The sequence below is a fragment of the Pteropus alecto genome, unplaced genomic scaffold (assembly GCF_000325575.1).
Source record: "Pteropus alecto unplaced genomic scaffold, ASM32557v1 scaffold14, whole genome shotgun sequence".
Taxonomy (NCBI): domain Eukaryota; kingdom Metazoa; phylum Chordata; class Mammalia; order Chiroptera; family Pteropodidae; genus Pteropus; species Pteropus alecto.
In genome coordinates this window covers 6744417-6753778 of record NW_006436810.1, presented here as the reverse complement: position 1 = coordinate 6753778, position 9362 = coordinate 6744417, and the positions used below count along the sequence as shown (strand labels likewise).

The window sequence follows — 9362 nt, the reverse complement described above, 5'->3', positions numbered from 1 at the left end:
TCTGTAAAAGTGGAAGGTAATAGTATCTGCCTCAAAGGATTGTTGTGAGAATTAAATGAGGGATTTTATATATATCATAATAAACAGTAATTCAGCTTCTTTTTCTATATATCAACCATTACGTTTATATAAAGATAGGAGAAAAGCAGAGTGGAGATCTGGCCTTTAAATACCCTTGGACGTGGTTCCATGGTGTAGCAGTTAGCACGTCTGCTTTACACGCAGAAGTTCCTGGGTTCGCACCCCAGTGGAGTCACGCATGGTCCATGGTCTACGGCCATGCCACCTTGAACAAACCTGATATCTGATCTCAGAAGATAAGCAGGGTCGGGCCTGGTTAGTACTTGGATGGGAGACCATCTAGGGAGACCAGGCGCTGTAGGCATAAATAATAATAAATAATAAAAATAAAAAAGTAAATGCCCTTTAAAGTTCATGGATGTCTATAGATAATATACTTACGAATTCTTCCTCATTCGTTGAAAGCAACATAGACCTTTGTGAATCCAGACAATTGGCAGGAAGCTTGTGGTTTCATTCTATGGAAATCCATTGATGTAATCTTCAAAACACTCACAAATCTGGAAACTGACTCATAAATTTTTTTTCCTTTACACAATTTGTCTGTAGATAGGATTCTAAGTAAATATGCCGGAACGACACATTATTTCATATCTGGATAGATTTTCAACAGCCCAGCACAGGAGAAAACCTGCAGGTCTTGGGATCTGTATGCAAGAGAGGGAAAGGAAACAGGAGTCTTGTGACTTAAATGACATTTCTTGTCTCCCACCATTACTGCACCCTTAGTGACCTCTGACAGAGCCTCTGTGTTGAGGCCACTCGGTCCACTCTCAGTCATAAGGACCCTCATATCTCTTACAGCCCCTTCTTGCTGGCATCTCCCAAAGGATTAGGGGAATTTTCCCATTTTGATGTCAACTTCGAAATAGTACCAAACATTGAACTAGTATTTCACACCCTTCATGATGCATTGGCCATGGCAAGGAGTACATGTACTTGTCTAAATTCATCCATTCATTCATTAAGTCATTAACAAATATTTATTGGATGCCTATCTTGTACCAGGCTCTGTGCCAAATACTGTTAAAGGAGGGTTTTAGTTTAGTTTTGTTTTTATTGTTTTTTTTTTTTTTTAACGGCAGTTTTAGGTTCACAGCAAAATTGAGGGGTAGGTACAGGATTTCCCATATACCTTCTGCCTTCACATATGCAATTCTCCCGCATTAGCAACATCCTCCACCAGAGTGGTACATTTGTTACAACTGATGAACCTACACTGACACATCATATTCACCCTAAGTTCATAGTTGACATTAGGATTCACTCTTAGCGTTGTACATATTATGGGTTTAGACAAATTTATAATCACATGCGTCCATTATTGTGGTATCATACAGAGTATCTTCACTGCCCTAAAAATTCTCTGTGCCCCATCTATTTCTCTCTCCTCTCTCCCAACTCTTTGCAACCACCGGTCTTTTTACTGTCTCCCTATTTTTGCCTTTTTCACAATGTCACATAGTTGGAATCATACAGCCTTTTCTCATGGGCTTCTTTCACTTAGTAATATGCATGTAAGGTTACTTTATGTCTTTTCATAGTTTGACAGATCATTTCTATTTACCAAGGAGTAATATTCCATTGTCTGAATGTGTTACAGTTTATCCATTCACGGACTGAAGGACCATGTGAAAATACTGAGAAAGTACTCTGTGGAGTAGCAAGAGAGAGAGAATTCCTCACGTACAGGGGATCTCCTGTGAGGCTATCAGCAGGCAGTTTAACAATGTTTTATGACCGCAGTCCTCAACCCCCAGGCCGTGAACAAGTACAGCTCTCTGTTCTGTTAGGAACTAGGCCTCATAGCAGGTGTTAAGCACCAGCAAAGCTTCATCTGTATTTGTAGCCAGTCTCCAGCGCTGGCATCACCGCCTCAGCTCCACCTCAGATCATCAGGCATTAGATTCTCATAGCACTGGTCCCTGGTGCCAAAAAGGTTGGAGGCCGCGGGTTTATGAGATGGAAGACATTCACATGTGCAACACACTCTCCTTCCTATTCAAGAAGAAATATCTGAGCACTAGTATTGTGACAGGAATAATAATAGGTATCATGATAGATATGGCATTATGATAGGAAGAGTCTTGAATCAGGTCTAATTTATTATCTACAAAGCAAATCATTCAGAAACTCTGATACTTAAATGATCAGTACTAATAAATTACTGGGGACACATTTCAACTGAAGGGAGGAACTGCAGTTGAGGTGATATTTCTTATGACCGTGAGACGCTTTGTTGGAGTTTTCAAAAGGGTACTGACTACATTAATCCACCCACAAGTCTTTCGACTTTGTGACAATAACAACTTCATTGGGCTGCAATGCAATTAATGAAGAAATTCATTCAATAATATTTACTAACTACCAATCAGTACTCTCTTAGGATGTCAGAGGCAGGCTGGACACACCAGTGTTCTAATCTTTGGCTACAGATAACAATCACGAAGGTATGATAGTTCTTTAGAAAGTTAAACATAGAATTGACATGTGATTCCCTTTCTGGGTGTATAACCAAAAGAATTGAAAGTATGGACTCAAACAGATCCTTGTACACCAATATTCACAGCAACATTATTCATAATAGCTGAGAGTGTAAACAACCCAAATGTCCATTAGCAGATGAATGGATAAGCAGAAAGCATGTATACATACAGTGGTGTATACATACATCTATTAGCAGATGAATGGATAAGCAGAAAGTGGTGTATACATACATATACATACATTCAGCCTTAAAAAGCAAGGAAATTCTGACACATGCTACAACATGGATAAACCTAGAAATCCATATGCTAAGTGAAATAAGCCTATCACAAAAGAACAGATACTGTGTGATTCCACTTACATGAGTTACCTAAAAGAGGCAAATTCATAACGACAGAAAGTAGAATAGAGGCTACCAGGGAGAAGAGAGGCATGGGAAGTTAGTGTTTAATGGATAGAGAGTTTCTGTTTGGGAAGATGAAAAGTTCTAGAAATGTGTAGTGGCGATGGTTGCACAATACTGTGAATGTATTTAATGCCACTGAATTATATACTTAAAAAAGTTAAAATGGTAAATTTTATGTCATATATAGTTTACCACATACACACAAAAGAATCACCAGAGGAACCTTAAAAATATATTGATACCTGGGCCACCATCCTCAAAGACTCTGATTTTAATTGGTCTGGGGCGGGGGACAGGCAACCATAGTTTTTAAAGTCCTTCAAGTGATTCTGTTGTGTAGCCAGGCTTCAGAAGGGATGCTTAATCTCCCGGGCAGTGGTGCTGAGCCTTGTCTGTACTTTAGAATAATTTGGGGAGTTTTAAAATACACTGATATTTGGGTCTCACACCCAAGATTCTTATTTAATTGGCTTGGGGATGCTGCCTCATTACTGGGATTTTTTTTTTTTTTCTTAATTCCCCAACTAATTCCAATATGTAGTCAGGGTGAGAACCGTTGCTCCATGGAGAACCTAGGATCTCTGCCTTTCATTCCTCTTTTGGAGAACAAGTACTTCCGTATGTCAATGGTGAAATCAAGGGCATACCAGGAAAGGAACTTCTGATGAGAGTAAAGGGCCAACCTCTCTCTAAGCCCACTTGCTTCTCTTTCAATGTTAAAAGTGGGAGAAGCAAAGAAGACCAGTAGAGGGCCCAGGAGAAGGGGGTGAAGATTGATCTATTTGGCTCACTCCTAAGGAAGGAAGGCTCTTTATTCTTCTAGGCATTCGGCTCCTATCGGCTTCTAACATAGGTACTGCTCTCCACCCTATCCTCAATCCCCACTTGAATTCTTCTCCCTCCCTAGGATGAGCTCAAGAGCTGACCTGCTCAGCCAAGATTCCAAAGAGCCCAGGTGGTAAGAGGATCCTAATCAAGGGGCCATAAAACTGGTACATGAAAAATTAGCTAACTTACCTTTGCAGGATCATGGAGATGGTGGATATATACCATCCCCTGATTGAACCTGATTTACCTTCAGCCAGTCTTCTGTCACTTTTATCTTCCTTGGTATTTGTATTTCTGTTCTTCTGTAGTAGTGCTGGCTCATTCTGCTTATTAGGTCTTGTTACATCCTGCCTTCTTGTTTGGGAACGCCCTACTTCAGCACTAGGTACTTGAGACCAAGGTCAACCAGACCAGGGGTGGGGTGGGGATTTAGGCATGCACCTGAAAGGCAATGTGGGATCGGGGTGGCATGTAAAAGACAGGAAGTATGGAGAGAGCAGATTTAATGAGGTTTTGCTGTATCCATATTAGAGTTCTGATGCCGTTGGAAATTTTTATGGTATCTTAATAAAGTTAGCAATAAATAATTATTTAATAATAATGAGAAGCTCGACAGAAGTACGTAAGTAATCACCTGTTTAACGCTATAATTGTCAGCCCTGAAGAGCTCTTTAGCTGACCTGACCCAACACCTTCAACTTCAGAGGAGAACCCAGTGGCCTAGCGAGGCTTTCTATCTGTTCTTGAACCTCTACCATAGTCGTTCTCAAAGCGTGGTCCCTGGAACAACAGCACCAGCTTTTTAGAAATGCAAATTATCAGGCCCCACCTCAAACCTTCTGAATCAGAAGCTCTGGGGATGGGTCCAATAATTTAACCTTAACAAGCTCTTTAGGTGATTCCGATCCATTCTAATGTTTGAGAACTTCTCCCCCACACTTTAGCTTTAAAATATCTTCAGGCAATAACTTCCCTTAGATCACTCTTAGCTATGTAGAGAATTACTTCCTGTTTTATGTCTAAATTTATCTCCCTGAAGCTATGAAGGATGTGACATACAGTTTTCATGGTGTAGAGACACTTCTCTTACTTTCCTTTTTGGGTACCAGTGCAGAGCGGGTCTCAGCAGATGCAGACAGAGCTGGCAGAGGGAGTGGGAAAACACGGGCTGGTCTTCGCTGGCTCCCCATCACCCTTGTTTGATGATTTAATAGTCCAAGATCCACTCTAGAGAGGAGCATGGCCCAGTTTAGTTTTGGGTCTGTGACACTGTGACACTGTGACACATGTGACACTGAATCAAAGGTGTACAGAGGGGGGAGAAAACATTAACAGCTATGTAGTAGAGACTATGGGAGTCTCAGATACTGGCCAACATTGTTCCAGAAGCTGTCTGAATAAAGCAAGATGGAAAAGAGAAGTGTCCATTCCTCTGGGAGCTGAGCGCTGACAATCTAAAAAAGGCTCCAGGTGACTGGCTGTGACTCTGGGCAGGATTCTACTGCTCTTCACCCCTCCTGCCAAACAGTGTTAGTAGAGAAATCTAGGGTGCAGGATGCCCAAAATGTGAGGATTCGGGATGCCAAGGGCGCCAAGTAGGGGGTCTGACTGTTTCTGAGGTCCTCACAGTGCTGTTTGGAAGGACTGTGCAGTGGATGGGAGCTGTTGCGTCTGCCTGAAGTAGCATTCTCTTCTCAAACGACTGCTTCTTCATGTGAAGTTCAGTCGGAACCTCCAGTTTCTTCCAAATTTGCTTCTTTTACCCAGTGATTGGCTGGAGGTTGGCGTGTTTTCCCGACTTCACCAGTCCTGAAAGTTTCTGACATTCAGCCAGATGACAAGGGTCTCAGGTGATCTCAGGTGGCAAACCTGTGAGGTATGAGCTGTTTGGTGGCCATGTCCCCACTGACTTTGTGGAAGAAGCTAGACTGTGGTGGACGAATGTGACTGGCGCTTTGGGAGAAGGAGAAATGAGAGATGGAGAAAGGGTTGGTGGTGTTTCAGCCCCTGGTTGTGGTCACCCCGAGGTCCAGCTCACATCCACCTTTCCTGCAGTTCAGTTGGCAGAGCCAACAAATTCCCCCTTTATGCTGTAGGGGAGAGGAAAAAAACTTTTCCTCTATCCTTTTAGATTCAGTACCTGAGGCCTGTGAATTACTCTGACAAAAGACAGGTTAACAGGGGAAAAGATTTCTTTCCTATGCACCTGGGAACTGTCAAAGGAAGTAGCTGTCTTCTTAAATGGTTAGAGTTAAAGGATTAGATACTTTATTTAGTAAAAGAAAGAGAGTGGAGGAGAAAAGGCTTCTTATGGGAAGGACAAATAGGTTTCTTTAGGATGGGCGAATGGGCTTTTAGGAGAACAGGTGAGAGATAAAGTTTGCGATAATGTTTATATGGGCATAAGTGGTCTCTCAGTCTTCTTGGGGGTCATAATACTCCCCTGGAGAAGGAATTTGGGGTAGGTTATATTCATGTTCTGTCTTCTGAGAGTAGATCCACTCTGAAGAAGAATTTATGGCAGCCATATTTCCCAGGAGTTACTGGGCTTTCAGTTAGGTAAGGGAGCTCCCAGAAGGCTCCGCCATCTTACATCTGTTGAATCTCAACCGTCTTCAGCTTAGAATAATCATTTTGCCATAGTGACATATTTTGGGGTGGCATATTCTGATCCCCTTCGTCGCTTAAGCCAATTTGTCCCTCTAGGTACTGGGTCTGACTTCACATCTTTCTATAGATGCTTTAACTAGCAAAACACCCAGTAGGGTTTTTAAAAAATAATTATTTTATTTTATTTTCCAAGGGGATAAACAATCAATACTCATTTTAGACTTCATTTTTTTCCAGTTAAAGTTCTTTCATTTTTCACATGTACCGTGCTATGCATTCGCAGGGAATGGGTTCCAGTGGCTCAGGCTCCTTCTTCCCGCTGGTGCTCACACAGTGAGCTGCTCTGGGTGGAGCAGGCTGGCACTTCAGTTGAACCCAGCTACCTTTCTCTTTGGCGTCTTTCTTTCTTTGATCATTTTCCTTCATGTTTCGGGAAGCTGTCTTGGCTCTTAGCATGCTTAACATGCTCAGTACGTACATTTATTCTCTTGGCGAAAACCTCGCCCTTAACTTGTTTGCTTACAGCAATGCCAACCTGGGTGACACCGTGGACTCTTCCAGCTCTGCTATAGTAACATCGGTGGGGCCTTCCTTTTTTGAACAGTGCCCATCCCCTTGATGTCTGCAATGTCACCTTTCTTTCTAAATTTTCATGTATGTGGCCAGAGGAACAACTCATGTTTTCTGAAAGGCCTAGAGAACATATAGCAGGAGCCTCTCCGCTCCCTTTGGCGAATTATAGGAAGATGGTGGTTCCTGATGAAAGGAAGCTAGGCTTCATTATTTAGTGCAGTTTTAGGTTTACAATGAAATTGAGAGGAAGGTACGTATATTTCCCATGTACCTCTTGTCCTCACACATATATAGTTCCCTCCATTATCAACATCACTCACCAGAATGATACATTTGTTACAACGGATGTACTTACATTGTCACGTGAACCTACACTGTCACATAATAATTACCAAAAGTCCATAGTTACCTTAAAATTCACCCTTGGTGTCGTACATTCCGTGAGTTTAGGCGAATAAATAATGGCACATATTCATCATCATAATATAATACGAACTATTTTCGCTGCCTTAAAAATCCTCTGTGTACCACCTTATCCCTGGCAACCACTGATCTTTTTACCGTCTCCAGAGTTTTGCCTTTTCCAGACTATCATATAGTTGAAATTACACGTAGTCTTTTCAGATCGGCTTCTTTAACTTAGTAATATGCATTTAAGATTCCTCTATGTCTTTTCATGGCTTGATAGTTCATTTCTTTTTATTACCGAAAAATATTCCACTCTATGGAGGTGCCCCAGTTTATTTATCCTACTGAAGGGCATCTTGGTTACTTCTGAGTTTTGGCAGTTGTGAACAAATTTTCTATATCATCCATGTGCAGATTTTTGCGTGGACATAAGCTTTCAACTTCTTTGAGTAAATGCTGAGGAGCAGATTACTGAATCATATGGTAAGAGTGTGCCTAGTTTTGTAAAAAACTGCCAAACCATCTTCCAAGTACTCTTTTGCTTTTGAATGAGCACTCCTGTTGCTCTCCAACCAGGCCAATACTTGGTATTGTCAGTATTCCAGATTTTGGCCATTCTAATAGGTGTGTAGTGGTTGTTTATTATGATTATGATTATGATTAATTATGCCATCTGCTTTGTAAATCTTGCATTTAAGTATTCTTGTACCTCTTTAGAATGTGGTGTCTATTTCAGGGGCCTCAACTAAAAATTTCATTTTAATGCCTTGTTAATTTATCTTCCTCAACTTGTCATTTCCCCAGCTCGCTGAGACTCATAAACTTGTAAATTTCAAAGCACATGCAGTCATCATATATCGCAATGACTTGGAAGGGCTGTTACTTTCCTCCTTGAGAAGCATTTCCCTTTCTTCCTACCCATTCTTTACTATCACTGAGCCAACACCTGAACCTTTGCATACTCTTTAATCTCATCATGACTATGTGTTTAGAAAAATTCACTTTTGTGTGGAATTTGGCCAAAGAATTTTACCACTATAATTTAAGTCCACTTATTTTCACAATATTAATCAATTTTGCTTTCCTTTTTCTGGGTACCATGTTACCATACACTCTGGATTGTGTGTTCATTTAGATGTTCCTACATTTTATGACAAATTCCACTAACGGTGTCCTCTGGAACAAAAAAAAAAGATTTTTTTTTTTTTTTGCATCCAATTAGTATTGGTAGCTAGAGCATCTCTAGCTCAGCAGTCATTTGTAACATCAGTTTGACCAACAGTAACTCCGTTTCATCCCCAGCTGTCATCAGAGCTCTTCAAAGGATACCGCTTAATTCTGCTGACTTAATAATCAGGTGATTTATCAAGTGAGTTTTAAATAGCTTCTGTTTAATTGAATGCTGTAGACCAATTTGCTTTAAAAGACATTTGGGAACAAGAATATTCTTAAAATATGAGATAAAGAAAGACTAAGGCAAAGAGAGTTTAATGCTCCAGTCATAGCAAATGCCCCAGACGTGATACCTGCATTGTGTTCATCTTGTACAGAATGAAATAGTATGGACTCTAAGTTTTGACTGTAAACTTTTGGTTTCACCCTGATATGTTTCCTCCCTTTGTGGTTAGCCACTTGGGAGGGGATTTCCAGAGATGCAGGTCATATAGATTGTTTCCTAAAATATTCTGCATTGTTTTGGGTGAGAGAGTTTTTTGCCTGCTCTGTAATGCCTAGGTCTCAGAGAGCTAATGCTACTTAAAACCATAATCATATGATCATAATTTGTTTCGGTGGTGAGGGGAGGTGCCTCTATCATGACACCTTCTTTGGTAAGAAAACTTAAAAAGATTTTTTTTTAATTCAGTAAAATATGCATAACATAAAACTTGCCATTTTAACCACTTTGAAGTGTACAATTCAGTGGCATCGTTCTCAGTGTTGTGCAGCCATCTCCACTGTCTCTTTCCAG

At 40.8% G+C, this 9362-nt stretch overlaps 1 pseudogene; it reads left to right on the top strand.

Moving 5' to 3' along the window:
- Positions 1 to 269: 269 nt before the first annotated feature.
- Positions 270 to 385, top strand: LOC112481292 (annotated as a pseudogene).
- The last annotated feature ends 8977 nt before the right edge of the window (positions 386 to 9362 follow it).